We start from the raw sequence: 16,728 nt of genomic DNA, 5'->3' as shown, positions 1-16,728 counted from the left end.
AGCTCTAACAAGCTTACCATCAAGTAGCAATCTCAATCACTGCTCAGGTTCCTGTATTCATTAAGGGCCAGTTCCAAATGAGAGCCACTATATTGAAAGAAATGCCGAGCAGCGGCTGATTGGCCCATGCTGAGGGAGGGGCCATGTTGCCAGATTGTGGGTAAATAGACATTGGATGCTGCTGCCAAACACACTTGGAATTTCTGTGGGGGAACAAACCGTACAGTATGCAAATGAGGACCTTGACCCGAATCAAATCCCCGACCTGTTCGTTAATTGCAAATTACAGACTGCGGCACCCCAATCAGTGGCCTTTTAACGTAAGATTCTCGACTCATTCTTCGCACACGTTGGAAAATAAAAGAGAGGAACGTTCTGCCATCAAGCATGGGATTTGTTATTCACGATGGTGGTGATTAGAAAGGGTTTGGCCGGTGGTCTGAAATGTTGAAGCAGGGGTGGCAGAGGCTTTTGAATACTGGCACGGACCGCAGACTGAAGCTCAATGGCGAAATGGAGCATTACAAAGGCGTGAAAGCGTCTAGCCCGGGATTTTGGTATCATCATCAATCCCAAGGGTCAAGGTTTGGCTGATTAGGCTGAGCCTTGCTAACTACACCATCTGACCCAAAAAGCATCTTTTCCAATTGACAGCCATTCGAAATTATCAGTGAAACATTTTGCAAGCAACATTCAGTATATATTTAGTTTTATAGAAGATGACTTTCCAGTGCCTTATTCTTTTATGGAGTGTTCGTAAAAGCATAAAATGGACTTTCACAAATGGGTTGATGTCACAGCTCATAGGGATGCACCAATATTAAAAGTACAGCTAAATGAAATGGAATTAAGTCAAAATCAGAATCGATATGAGAGCTGGTGAACTGGAATTAGGAATGTGTATTTTAAAAAGTCAAAAGGATTAATTCTGATTCCATGTTGAAGTACTAACTGAAAAGATAAGCCAAAAGTGATTTATAACCAATAATGAATTAAATACCGTTCTGTCTAAAAACATAAAAAAAATAAAACAGTAAAGTGGATTTAGGCATCACAGTATTACAATCTACAGTATGAAAAAAAATTGATAATCATTTTGAGATTTGTTAAAGATTCATATTTCATAAATTTATATTTCATGGAATCAGAATTTACCTTTGTCAGTGGTAAGAGATGACAAAGGTAAAAATGGTGGGAAATGAGCATGCACTATTAAATATCCATATAATTTTGACTGATATGGATTAAAAACAACTCTAATATTGGCCAATATCCACTATGGTACGATATCTTGCGCTTCCCTAAAAGCTCCGTAAGGGTTTTGGGACTATGTGCATTCTGGTGGTGCCATCATCCAAACAGCATTGGCACAGCATTATTTTCCTGCGGTTACAGAGTGATTACTCCCATTTACATTAGCAAAGATGGCATGCTTCAAATCACATACTTCCAAGGCGTCCTTATCCAGATGAAAGGGAACGCTATTGGATAGCTTTCTCAGATATTACAGACCTCCTTGATCCATCCCTGTCGCTCTTCCAACAGCAACCTGATGTCATATTAAAGCATTAAAACCAGGAGAACACCACAATCTACTAGGTCATAAATATTACATGACAGGCTGAGAAGCCTCAGTTTGTTAAATGCAAATCGCCCTGACACTGCTTGTATATCCATCACTGATTTATCAAACGCCTGTAGGCCTTAACAAAGCAAATGAGCTCACATTTTGATATTTTTTTCCTTTCATACCACAGCTGTTTCTCCTTTTATGCATGTTCTGAACATTGTCTTTTTCACAGGTCCCCCTTTCTCTCTCTCTGCCTTTTTCAAGTCTAACAGGATGTTTCTCAAATGATTTTCTTTTGAGGTTTCACACAAGAGAATGCTCTCAGTGGCACTGTTTTCCACAGAAAGCTTTCTTAAAATGGTGCACGAGTACACACTGTCTCCAAGTTGTGCACACAGCTAGCACCCATGCACGGATTCTCAGTCTCACACACTCACTCACACACACACAAACACACTCTTGAGACAGCAGAGCTGTGAATGAAGCGATATTGTAACCTTAACCTATACAGCACTTCCCCTCTGTGAGTTCAGCCAATGAATTATCCTCTCAAGTAAATCCTGTTTAGAGGATAATCCTTTTCCCATCATCTGGACAGACACTTTCCGTAATGAAATGCCCTGAGGGTGTCCCTGTCAGTAGCCTCTTTGCCCCACTCTGTCACATCCCCCATCAGAGGAAGGTGGAGATCTCCACACACTTTCACACACACACTTCTAATTCCACTTCACACACACACACACCTCAATATGGACACTATTGCCCCACAGCCGAGTCGAGCACCATCCACCCACATCCTACATCCTTGATACACATGGATATTTAAAGGGGTAGTACATCCCCAAATTTTAATTTAGTTAAAATATGATCATTCACAATCATGGGCCTAATGCTTTCAAGAAGGACACAAAAGTACCAAAAAACACACCAAAAAGGACACAAAAGTGCCAAAAAACACACCAAAAAGGACACAAAAGTGCCATAAAAGTAATGCATATGACTTGCATATGACGCATGTAGTCAAGTCACTATAGTGATTTATACAGTATAGATAGGAAAGCAACACGGTCAATGATGAAACTTCATCATATACAAATTCAAATTAGGAGGTAAAGGAGCTCTCAAAAAGGCAATAGTGTCTTCATTCAGCTCTTTGAGTCAGTTCAATGTTGGTTCAGATGAGTTCAATAACTGTGTAAAGTTCATCAATTATGAAACAAGTTTAGTTCAGCACACGCATCTCTACGGAAGACAATAAGTGCCGATGTTGCAAACATTTGCCAATTAACTAATTTGATTCAGTTATAAAGCAGCTCTGCAGAAAACGGTCATCCAGCTCAATTCAGTTCACGTTTTGTTCTCATCCGATAGTGTCAGTTGTAGTGTAGTGTCAGTGTTGTCAAATCAATAACATTACTGAAAATGAAGTGTCTCTAAAACCCCAAATAAGCAAGCCAAAGGCAACAGTGGCAAGGAACCAAAATGTCAGTTCTCCTCTGGCCATAAGTCGTCTTCTGAAGCCATAATATAGATTTGTGTGCTCAATTCCCAATGCATAAAATCTAATCTAAGGGTTGTTGTTGTTGTTCTTTACCCTGTTTCACTCTGAAATGTCACATTATGAAAGTTAGCAAAAAATGGGTTGTGTATGTCGGTTTTAGGTTAAAATACAAGAAGATTGCAAATGTGAAATGCATAAGATTTATATTTATAACATATTCACAACTATATGGTTTAGTTTCCACTATATGCTCTAACACCTAGTGTGACGGGCTCAAAAATATCCTTGTAACAGTGTATCCAGGAAATGTGATCTGGAAAAGGGGAGTAAATATTTCTCTATATGTCTTGCCACAATGAAACAAGCTGTGTACTCTGACAATGGCAGTGTGACATTAGGAGACTTGCTGCGGGCAAAAGTGCTGAGTGGAGGCCTATCTGTGTCTGTGTGTGGACTGGGGTGGCCACAGGGTGTCGGATCTGAGATTTGATGGCGTGATAAAAAGCCCAGGGTGAAGGCTGCTGCCACTTCAATCTGCCATAACATCATCTGGCCAGTCGTTTTCCTGCTGCACTGAAAGCCTGTAAAGGCTTTACACAGGCTCAGATTTTCACTCTCACCCCCACTGAGAGATTCACCACATGCTCTTTTGTTCTCACATTATATATCAATAACAATGTGTATATCAAGATCTATGCCTATATCTGTCTCTATAAGGAAAGGTTGTGGTTGTGTCTTCCTGTGTGAGAACGCTAGGCGCGCTTGTGTGTGTGTGTGTGTGTGTGTGTGTGTGTGTGTGTGTGTGTGTGTGTGTGTGTGTGTGTGTGTGTGTGTGTGTGTGTGTGTGTGTGTGTGTGTGTGTGTGTGTGTGTGTGTGTGTGTGTGTGTGTGTGTGTGTGTGTGTGTGTGTGTGTGTGTGTGTGTGTGGATATATGGACACTTTGGTTCACACTTAAAAGTCCATTAATTTCTTAAAATATTATTTAAAATAAAAATGCACTGTTTCTTTAAAATAAATACTACTTTTAATGAAGTGATGTATTAATATAATAGTAAGTAGTATTTGAATACATCATACATACTATAATATAATATAATATAATATAATATAATATAATATAATATAATATAATATAATATAATATAATATAATATAATATGATATAATCAATTATGTATTCATATTATTATTTTTTCCCCAGGTTATAGTCTAGTTCTAGAGTAAAATACATCAATATTTAATATTAATAATATAAGAAATGATGATTATATAAAATTATTTGAATATAACAGCCCAGGCTCATGCAAAACATTTTGTTTGTCTTGCACGTTTCGCGAAAGCATATATATATATTTTTTTTTTGTAACAGATTTTCAATGAGGCTGTGTTGGAATATAAATATTTATAATTATGCTTTTTAAACTATTATTTAAAATACACTTTATTTCTTTAAAACAAATGCTACTTGTTTTTAGTATACTGCAAAGGCACACACAGGTTTTTTTTTTTTTTTTTTGGCTATTTGCCCCTTTGACACTGCTCTCTGCTTGCTTGGCACAACACAATTCAGCTCAGCCATCATAAGGTAGTATCCGCAATTTTAATCTGCCTTTTAAAGTCAAGGTAAATATCAAGGCAGAGGATTTGCCTCCATGAGACAGCTACCTGTCAGGTAGCTTTGCTGTCCCCTAACCCTGCTCTTCTGCTCAAACCAAACTCATCTCCCTCAGTGCCCCTAATTTCACTGGGTCAGGCTGGGGGCCAGTAGAGATGGGTGCCATCAGGCCGAGAGCTGAAACTACAGTGACATTCAGGACGTGAGAAGCAAAGAAGCATGGTGTGTAGTCAGAAGCCAGACACAGTGTTAGACTCGTAAAAAGAAAGATGGCAAATATGAGAGCGAACAAAAATGAGTTTGAGAAACAGAAACCTTGAGAAAGTAAGGAAATTAGACAATGGGACAGAAACCGACAGATAGAGTGGCTGTCAGGCCCTCAGGCTGTTCCATGCTTTCCTATAGTCTTCTCCTGGATTAGATGACTTTCATTCGGCGTTGTCCCCAGTGCCCTGAGCTTGGCAGCCGGCGCTGTCTCACCTGTCATCTCTGCTAGTCACTGCTCAGATCTCTCCTGATCAGCTATAATGTCAGTCCAATAACCACAAAAAGCTCGCTCTTGCCGTATGCTAATATCATAGGCTAAAATGAGTGCTAGAGTCGGGACATGATTCACATTTCAACAGAGACGGTATAAGAAGGAGACGGACCACTTGTAGAAACATTAATGAGAGAACCTGTAACAGCCTTTTTCTTTTTTTTTTCTTTTTTTTGTAGAACTGGACCAGACTGAAAAAAAAAATATCTATATAATTAATATATAATATATATTTATATATATTTAAAAATATATAATTAATATATAATATATAATTAATATATAATTATTGATATTATCATTCTGCATTAATAATAGTGTATATAATATTATTATATTATATATATACACTATTATTAATGCAGAATGATAATATCAATAATCATATATTAATGTTATATATAGGGAGATATTTTATTAATAATATTATTATATAATTATTGTTATTATCATTCTGCATCAATAATATAGTGTATATAATATTATTATTAATAATATTTGTATTCTTTTTTTTCCAGGCTGGTCCAGTTCTACAGATTAAAAAAAGGCTGTTACAGTTTCTCTCAATGTTACAAGTTGTTTCAAGTCAACAAGTTGTTTGTATACCTCCTTTTACCGTCTCTGCTGAAATATAACATAACATAACATAACACAACATAACATAACATCATATATCATATCATATAATCTTTTTTTTTTTTTTTCTGGAGTAAAAATAAAAGATTCACTCTTGATTCTAAAACTAGTCTGGTTTATGATTCAAAAATAAATGTAAAGACTGTTAAAACTAATGATTAAATAATGTTTATATTGTATTTATGTTTTGGACTTAGGTTCTTACAAATCTTACAAAGAGCAAGCTTGGTTATTATTTCTGGATATCAGGATTGCAATGATGGTGGCTGTTTATGCTGGTTGAATGCAAGTAAAAACCCAAATAAAATCAGTTGCTTGGAGCAGTATTACATGATAAAATCAAGCTCTTCATTTTGCCTTTGGTAAAAACACAACAACAAAAAAATATTGTTTGCTCCATCAGTGGCAATTTTTGAACAGATTTGACAGATGGAAGTCATATAAATGGAAGATCCATCAAGTATGTTTTTAACCAGTGTACAAAGTAATCAAATGGGATTGCTGGGAGATTTTCCCCAGAGTGAGATTGTGCCCCCTAGTGGAAGAAAACTGACTACTGCACTTGCCCCGTTTGTAAGGGAATCTACCAATGTGGAACATTTCTGACAATGAGCAACCATGTCTTCTTCCCTGTATACAGCTCACACACAGAGCAGCCCAGAAACCCTCGCTCCATCAGTACGCCGGGTTTTTTTCCCCGAAGCATGACGAGCTCAAAGTGTGCTGCAATGCTGATGGCCGTTAAATGCGTGCCATTGAACTTGGGTTGTCCTCGGGCCAAGCCCTGGGCTGCGCTGATGACATTCTGCTGGGTAATTGCGAACACGACCATCACAAGGATATGTCTGCAGCGGAGATGATTATAGCAGCCACACTGATGATGGCCTGAGTACTCCCCTCAACCAGTGGGAAGTAGGTCGCTATGGCAATCTCTGAACATTTGGTCTCTATGGCAATGTTAGAACTTCAGGGAATCGGGCTAGAGCCTGGAAAAGCTCCTTTGTTGGGCACGTTCGCTTGGGGAACAACATTAGAGGTGTTTGATCGCTGCGAGTTTATAATGTATTCCAGTTGATTATGTTTCCAAGTCCCCTCAGTACTTAACCTGTGAATGTATCTGCTCTTAATTAGCATGTGGCATTCCCGATGACAGCGAGCCTCTGTTTGTGCTTTGATACGACAGACGGGATGACACCAAAGTCAAGACACCCCTCCCCACCTTCTCTTGCTGTAGAATGCTAATCCTTGAGATTTGCTATATTTTCTTTTAATTGGCATCATTAGCAAAATAGTCGACCTGACATCCAGATGGAAATCGTGAAGAGTAACGCCAAAATCATGGGAAAGGAGAACACCCAGACCTTTAATTAGCTAAACAGCCATTTAAGACGAAAGAGAATCAAAGCTGGTCAGGTTCTGCCCTGATCCCCAGCCTCACATTACACCACGGTTATTAACCCTTATGGCCACTTGTAGACAGACAATATCAGTTGGTTAAAGGTCTAATGGCTTTGTTTAATAATACAGCACATTGTGGACTGAAAATTAAAGAACCTAAAATTGCACCTTTAGAGGACGCTATGGTGATATCAGAGTCAGATTTGGACCACATTTCACACTGTTAGTTTAATAATATAATATAATATAATATAATATAATATAATATAATATAATATAATATAATATAATATAATATAATATAATATAATATATATAATTGAGAACATTTTATTAAATTTAGTAAGATATTTAGTCAGAATATACAGTATGAGTTTATTTAACTTCTCATGGGTAATTTTTTTAAAGCACAAAATGTAGGCTATGTTATCATACTATATACCAACAAAACATGTAAATACCTTATGCAATTTTGCTTTTTGGGTAAAACGATTTCGTGTTAAGGATATTTTTACTGGAAAACCAGACAAAAATGCTGATTACTCAAAATGATTTTGCATGTGAATGATGCCTCAAATAGTGCAGATTAAAAAGGATATTTTTCCAACCCACTAGATTTTAATCAGCAGATGCTAAAACGGGTGGGGGGAAAAATCCAGGGAAAGGCGTCATCACATACAGGGATCATCATAGAGACTTGAGGTTGGGTTTTTCTGTCTGAGGTCCTAGCAACACCCTAGCAACCCCTCACAACACCTAAACAACTGCATAGAAATTAGTAATCACCTAGAACCCACTAATGCCATTGAGTTATAAGGCCAACTTCAACATAAAGGCAAGCACTATACTCACATATTCCAAATAGATAGAACAATCGTGTTATTATCAGCGACATCAAAATAACTGCAAAATTAGGTCACAGCAAAAAACCAGCAGCCATTTACCAACAGCACTGTCATAGCAGTTACCCACAGAGTTGGATGATCTAGGGAAACAGCTGATGTTCTCATCTGCAGCATAATACAGTGATGATAGCTGTAGTGATTTATACAGGGCTAATAACCTCCTTCTCAGAGGAGCATACGCTGAGATCTGTCTGATATATGAGACTCCGATGCTGAGAACGTAGGAAGGCAGCATCAAGCCGATGCGTGCAATTAAGGTCAACCGCCAGCTTCCTCTTTCAAAATCAAACCCGTTTAACCCCTTAAATAACAGGCGTCTATCAGCTGCGACAGTTACACATGATGACTCAAACTGCACTGTGCTCTTTTCTATCCTTCATCATCTTAGAATGGTTAGTTACTGATTGACTATGACATGTGGGTCATATGCTGTCATAGTCTATGCATATTGATGCTATGGACTGTTACGGTTGAGGTCCCAACAGGAAAAAGGAGGGAAAACGAAAGAGGAAGACAGCAGTATATGGGCTAGAGTGACCGGCCCACAAGCTGGGATGACAAGAAGCACAACGTCTCTGCATCCTTTTCTCATGATCATTATAATGCTAAGCGCCTTTCAGGCCCTTCTGGCAAGGTTAGGGGAAGGCGGGTGCTATAAAACCTATCCCGCCGCACTTTTACAAGTAACGTTTAGGAAGCTGCCGAGTCAATAACCTGGGGATTTAGGAAAAGAAGTTGAGACGCCAGCATTTTAAAAGGTCAATGGAGTAGTGTTTAATGATTTCCTTATTAGTGTTATTTTTGTGGGCTTCTCATTTGGCATGCTGGCTATGTTACGTACAAAATATAACGTATGACTCGGACAGCCAATGTCAAGCATAATGATTAGCTACGCTAGCTGCTCTATATAAGCTAAAGTACTGAACATTTTTCAACTGTTGATACTAGAGAATTTAATTATTTTATCATTTTTGTGTATTTACTGTATTAGAAGATTTCTGGGTTACATCTTATTTCTATTTCTTACTTCCACTTGAGACATTCCACTAACTATAAGTAACTATTTAGAAATCACAGATTTCAATATGAAGTCAAACGTTTCACATGCAACTCTTTCAAAAACAAACAAATTAAGCAAAGTTGCAAAACTGCTCTGTGCATAAACATCGTCGGCACCTAAACGACATCTAACTGAGAACTACTGAGCATGAAAAAGCAATAACATTTTCCTCAGCTTGAAATGAAACAAAATAGATACATAGAGAGCCAGTAATTCAGGTTTCTCCTGAAAGCTCGTGCTGTTCGAAATTATGTAACCTCCCAGTTGATTCCGATCCACATCAATGATTTAACTAATTCATTTTATCTGTTAATATTTATGCATTAATAGATAATGATTCATTAATGAAATGTCAGAACTGAATGCTTGAACATTTTGACAGCTACTCTTTGAAAATTCAGACAGAACGAGGGAAGGTTTCCGAGGAACACGCTCAGAATAATAATAATATATATATATATATATATATATATATGATAATATTTTATATCACCACTGTCTTGGTGCTCTGACAGATTTCTGTCTTTTCTTTCTCTTCTATTGCATTCTTTTACCTTGCAGCTATGGCATCCTTAAAAATGATTGCAGATGTGAGCCACGCCTAATAAGGCATTTATCTTCATGATTTTTGTGATGTATGGACACTGAGATAGCTCATACTGTCATACGGGATCTGCATCTTGGGACATTTGGATTGTCATTCAGTTGCTCTAGATGCAGACCATGTATGCTGGATAATGTATGCTCTCTGTCTTTTGAGGAAATATGGCTCTTGCTCAAAAAGTTCAGCATTCAAGATGTACACCAGAGGTGTTCATATTTCCTAGTTTGACCCTTGATCCATGTTCAGTAACGGCTGCCAAAAATATTTATTTTCCTCTGACAGTGAGGACAAGTAAAACAAATCTGCAACGTTTTGTGAAAAGTAGGAGAAGCTCTGAGAACTAATGGGATTTTTTGAATACTTTTAAAAGACTTTGGGGTATTTTTTGAAAATATAGCAATGCTCTAAGTGAAATAATTGGGTTGCTTTGGAGTGCAGGTCTATAGAAATTAAGCGTTTGCGTGGGACCCTTCCTTCCACGCTCATTAACGAGCTGACCTGACCCTCCGAAGTCAGGGGGTGGAAAAAACCCACCAAATCATTAAATATCAAGATGGCTGGTATTAGCAAAATCATCTCTCTGTCTGTGTGTGTGTGTGTGTGTGTGTGTGTGTGTGTGTGTGTGTGTGTGTGTGTGTGTGTGTGTGTGTGTGTGTGTGTGTGTGTGTGTGTGTGTGTGTGTGTGTGTGTGTGTGTGTGTGTGTGTGTGTGTGTGTGTGTTTTGCAGGTATATTTTTTTTCCAGCTGAGTTTGCAGTTATAAAGTCCTTCAGGCTACCTCAGGGTACAGCAGAAAAGTATGTGGACGCTTCAGCCACACTTAAAAATGAATGAATGTCATATAGCATATAACAAAATGTCAGATTATTTTTTAAAGAAACACAGCACAAGCACAGTTGCACAGTTAAATAAAATAAACTAAAAAACATAAATGATTGTGTTTATGATTTAAAAAATCTATTTACATATTTGTAATCATACTTATCACTGGAGGAGAACTTACTATAGGCTATATTACATCATCTTGACACCATTTGGATGGAAAAGTGCAAAAATGGCTCCAAAAAAGGTGAAGTTAAAAGATTAACTGAAATGTAAAAGTTACTGGGAAAAGCTTGATTGCAGATACCATGGTTTAATATTTTGTTTTCTGACGCAACAAAATTGATTTGGAAAAAGTAGCCTATAGGCTATCCAAATAAATTAGCACTCATAAAATTGAAGATAAAAAGAAGCTTTGAAGTCGAGCGTTGTTCAGTGACAGGCAACTGCAGAAACGTCTAAATCGTTCTTTTAATCACAGCTCAGTTTGAGTGATCACGCCTTATTAAATGTGACGCATATACACTACAGTATTTCCTTTTGAGCGACGCTCCGTCGTATACGAACGCTCGTTCGCGCGCGAGACCAGACGTGTGAGAACTACGGGCAGTGGTGAGATGCCGTGTAGAGAGAGTGTGGCTGAATGTATACGGGTACGAACGTGTGAGTATGGTCTGACAGTGAGGAAGAGTCTAGTCATTTATAGTGTAACGGCCATGTTGGCCTCCTCCACTGCCGAGCAGAGCCAAACAGCACTGAGCCTGCTAGCCTTGAGGGAGAGCACAGACAAGGACAGAACTGCTGCTGTCGCTGATGCATTAGTGGAGGAGATACATCTTGTTGCGCAGCATGGTAAATGACAAAATGATATCTCATCAGAGAGACAACCCGTGTGTGACTGTGTGTATGTGTGTGTGTGAGCGAGAAAGAGGAAAAAAAGAACAGAAAGTCAGTTTGTTGATGAGAAGCCAGTCTCATTATACTTTCGTCATGTTTCACAGAATCACAGCTGGATGTTTTTGTCAGGCTGAAAGATATGGCAATTTTTTTATATATATGTATATGTTTTGGTCATAGCCAAAAGTTTGATTCATCAAAAGTATGATAGCAAAGACCGGGGAGTGAAGCAATTTTGTTTCAAAGTCTACAAAAGTTATCTAAAATTCTCAAACCGCTATGGGTCTCCAATTTTGATCTAATATTCACGTATCTATTATAAATTAAAGTAGGCTATTACTTATTCCTAAATTGTGTAAATCAATGTCAATACTGGGGGTTTTTTTGGCTCATGATTTCACTATTGAAGTGTAAGAGGCTCTTGAAAGTCAAAATGAAAATAACCTTAGGGAAGAAAAATAAATTAAAATATGAAAATAAAAAGCACAAAAAACCATTGCCTTTACAATTAATTGGAGCACGCGCTATTCCACAAAGAAATCTAAATTATTTCAAACTCTCTTTTTTCTTCAACCCCTGCGCTGTGAACTGTCACACAGACACTTAAAGTGCCCCTATTAGGTTTTTCTAGTATTACCTTTCATGGAGTTTGTAATATAGCGGTTTGCTGTCTGCAAAGTTTTAAAGATCAAAGTGCACTACAAATGAAGTTATTGTCTCCTATCGATTCCAGGCTCACTTCCTGTTACATACCTACGTAACAACGTAAGACATTTGAAGAATGCCAGCCTTTGATCTTCATTGGCTACCTGCGAATGACGTCTACTTTGACCTGCCCTTAAACACGGTAGTTGTACTGAGACTAGAAGAGTTTGGTTCGTGTTATCAACATGTCGAGAAGACGGCGTATTCAGCACTGCGAATCCACTTTGCATGCACTTCAAAAGGATGAGGAGGACTTGCGCTGGAATTGATATGTAGATATCACTGTGTATCAAGTGCTGAGGAAGCCTCTGGAGCTGAAATTCAGATATGGCAATAGGCGTTTAGACATGTGCTGTAAGCTTTAGACCAATCACAACAGACTTGGCCATCAGACCAATCAGAGCAGAATAGAGGGGTTTAGAGAGATTGAATCTTCAAGCAAACTATTTACAGACACTTTGAGAATGAGGTGATGTGCAAAGTATATTATAAGAAAATTTGTGTTTTTTGACCTTGGATGCAAATAAACCTGCTTTTGGAGACCCCCCTAAACAAAATTAGGACTTTTTAAAATAGCATAACAGTAGCAATTTTAGAGTCATCATAAAAATTCACACACACAAAATCTTTGTAAAATTCCATCAAAATGTAACAACTAGCTTTGCCTCTGAAACGACTTTCCTTTTCGGTTGACATCATCAAGCCATATACTTTCAACATCCACTTGTCACATAGAGTCCACCTTTCCCCCAGTCTATTCCCAATGGATAAAGTGCCTCCCTACATTGTTAATTGCTTAAAATGCTGCTTTACTCCTAAATACATCACATAAATGTAAGAATTCACAACATAGTAGCTACTAAAATAAAAATCAAATTTCAGAGTTAAAAACACCATTTCATGTCGACTTTAAAGGCCTAAGAGCTCATACATACTGTAGACTCACAGGAGCAGCTCAGATCTCAGCTTGAAAGAATGACATTCTGGTTTTTGACAGCATGAGATTATGATGGCCATCAACCAAACACTCAAGGGCAGCAAGAAACTTTAGAGAACGCTGATATGAAAAGTGTGAAGAGGCTTGAGAAGTGAATGTAATTTTCCAACTACTTGGCTTGGTAGACAAGAACCTACTTCAGCTGTGTATACCTGACAGAAGTAGCTCATTCAAAAGCCTTGATTCAGTTTGGAGAGGTTTTGCAGGTCGAAGGACTAAATGCTTTGTTTTTTTCGTTCTTGCCAAGTGGACAGCTGATTCCAAATTTTTAGCAAAAAAATAAGCTCAAACTTGGAGTCACGTGTCAAAACTTTGAGTAAATTAAAAGTATTATGGCCGCAAATTGATGAATTGAACGCAACGATTTAAGAAATAATGTTTTTTGTTAATGATTAATGTACACATTTTCTTTCTGCTTGGTCCAAATCACATATTCACTCTGGTCCCACTGAACTCTTTTCAAAAAACTATTTAACCCTGTACAACAGTACAACAGTACTGAGCAACCATCTGAATCACAAATGCGGACCTCATAGACAAAGACCACAAGACAACAGATTTCCATCAAATGCACAATTTTGTACAAGGCCACTATTTTTGTCCCTGAGCCATTTTAAAGTGCACTTTCCAGCTCAGAAAACAATTTCCCACCAACCAATGAGCCAAACTCTGACATCAAAAACCACTTCTGTAAACACTAGTGTGAAAAACGCTGCCAGACTTCATTTTCAACCATTGGCACAAAAGTTGCAACACTGATTTGAATTTGGTTCAATGATACATTCAACAGCTACTTTATATCTGTATGAACTTAAATGCAAGTGAAATTCAGGCCATAGAATCACCTCTTCACCGAGTCTAGAGGTGAAGTCAAGGCACACAGGCAGAGACCCAGACACTGGCTCTGAGGAACATCGGCAGTCTACTGCCAACAAAGTCCAAATAAAGCTTTTAATACGTTCACTATTGATCCTGTGCTGAAATAAACTCAGTGTATTGGCAGGGCTGGAATCCTTCTTTGAAGGGACTCCATAATGCAGCTAGTCAATGCTAAGCTGTCTGCAATCAATCCCAAATAACAGTTAATTACAGCTCACGTCCATTTTGAGAAAAGACTGGTGGAAATAAGAGAGAGAAAGACTCAAGGCAGATATAAAGCTGAAAAGGTGCTGAACAGAGAAAATGAAGAAAAACTGTTTGAAAAGTTGATGAAAAACCATTAACCCCGGAGTACTAAACATCTGAACGCTTTAAAAATGAAGGCACATCTATCAAGCAACCAAGGGCTCCGAGTTTAGTTAGTTAACTTTAGCAGTTAGACCCTGCTGGTAAATGCTATACACCATTCTGTGGGTGTACCATGTTTCTCCTTTGACAGCCATTTAAAATTAGCAGTATAAAATAAACATTTTAGCATATGCATGCTTTTTCATATATTACCATACTGTATATAAAACAAGTAATCTAAACTATGACGTATAACAAGGTATACAAACATTCATAGCACTATACTTACATAAACCATTAAACATTCAATAAATGAATAAAAAATTTTATTATTCTAAACTGTATGCTTCATCAGCAATTTGTAATGAGGAATATATATGGAATATAACATGTGAAACATTTCAAATCAAAACCAAAATGTCTGCTGCTATCCCTCATCAAATTCATGGCCTGGAATTTATATATTTAAGCATGTAAAATACTTACAGCGGGACCATATATTGCTACCAACTATACATACTGTATAAAAAAAAAACAAAAAAAAACATCCAAACTCAGAAACTGCAGCCAACTAGACTCAAGGAAATTTACTGAGATCAAATATTCGTGAAGTCTTTAGGTAACAAAAGAGGTATTACTCAGAAATGGCTTAGCATCAACTTAATAGCGTGTCAGATGTTTGAATGTTATCATCTGCCCATGATATATACACTTTCGGCTCGAGGGCGCAGAGCAAACTGTCCGTTTCATAGCACAAGCATTTCAGACTCCTCCGCTGATGGCAGCCTAATAGCGTTTATGTTACCAGAAAGTGCAAAGCTCTTCTTTTTCTGGTTACATATCATTAATTTAAAGAGTTTATACAGCTGCATATTTACTGAGGCAAGTAGGGGTAAGTGCCCCACTTAAGGTTCAGCCATATCCCACTGTGTGGATGTTGAGTGAGTGTGAATGTGACCTGAAGTGCTCTCGTATGGCTCCACACTGACTCTCCACCTGCACAACAGTCAAACCTGAGACACGCAGGACTGAGATGTGGTCATTTTTACAGTTTTTTGTTTATGTTTTTGATGAAAATGTCTTCTATGATTAATCAATGCAATTGATTATGTCACATTCACTTATCTAGAAAAAATTTATAAACATTTATTAATTCACATTCACAATGCTACATAATCTGACTAGCATGCACTGTAACTTAGTTCACCTGTGAATTAATTTCTGTGTTTTTGCCAATGTAAGTGGCATTATCACTGTTGGACTGTTGGTTACCCTGCATGCTTTGTGGCTGAGGTCAAATCAGAGTTCACACCAAGTACAATAACTATATTAGCATCCATACCAGCAGACATTATTGTTCTGTTTATTATAAGCGTGGGTGGCAGTTTTGTTGTCTGCCTCTTTAAATGTTCAAGCTTTTTAAAGCAGGATTCTGATTGGCTGTCAATGTTTTTATCGTTAATCAGCTGGACAAAAAATTGTTCTGAAAGGGATTCCACATTATTGTTTCTCTGTGCCTTTATCATTATAGTTGTGATGTGGACTCTGCTATGATTTTATATTTAAAATAATTTTTAGAACTATATCTTTATTGTTATAGTTACTGGTGTGAATGGGCATGGGTTTATTTTTATTTTTTTCTATATATATTTGTTTGTTGGTTTACATTTCACTGTAATGTCTTTTGTTGTGTTTGTGTGTTACCATTGTTGAGATGTGTAGTCTCAAATGTGTAGTGCAGGCTTGCCAGTAGTTATGTTTGATTCTTGAATGAATCGTTTTTTGAAAACTGGTAACTGATTGATAACTGGTTTGAAATGAAGCGACTCAAAAATAACCCAACAGGGTTACTCTAGCACATTTGGTTCTTTTGGAGTCGGACTTTACAGAAAAGCAGACTTTCATCTATTTCTGTAGATTTGATTTGTTCATATCGAACTGGTTCTTTGGTTCAATAACTTGTCTGGACATGCTCATTTGGTGTTCGGCCTGGTGCTAAAGTTCAATTCTGCGAACCACCCCTGCCAGTTACCAGCTTAAAAGGACGATTCGTTAAAAAATTGAACATCACTACTTGCCAGTTACATTTTTGTATGACTATTCTCATTTGCAATATATTATTTAAAATAGTCTATACACTTGATATTTCATTTTAGAGTAACACTAATACAGCCTTCTCGACAAAAAGTAGTGTTGGATATTATAATGTGTTTGAGCCAATTAACCTGCTGAATAAATCAATTCTTTCTTCAA

This window comes from Leuciscus leuciscus (genome assembly GCF_965113295.1).
Source record: "Leuciscus leuciscus genome assembly, chromosome: 16".
Lineage (NCBI taxonomy): Eukaryota > Metazoa > Chordata > Actinopteri > Cypriniformes > Leuciscidae > Leuciscus > Leuciscus leuciscus.
The sequence above is the reverse complement of the archived record's forward strand: the minus strand, read 5'-3'. Positions refer to the sequence as shown.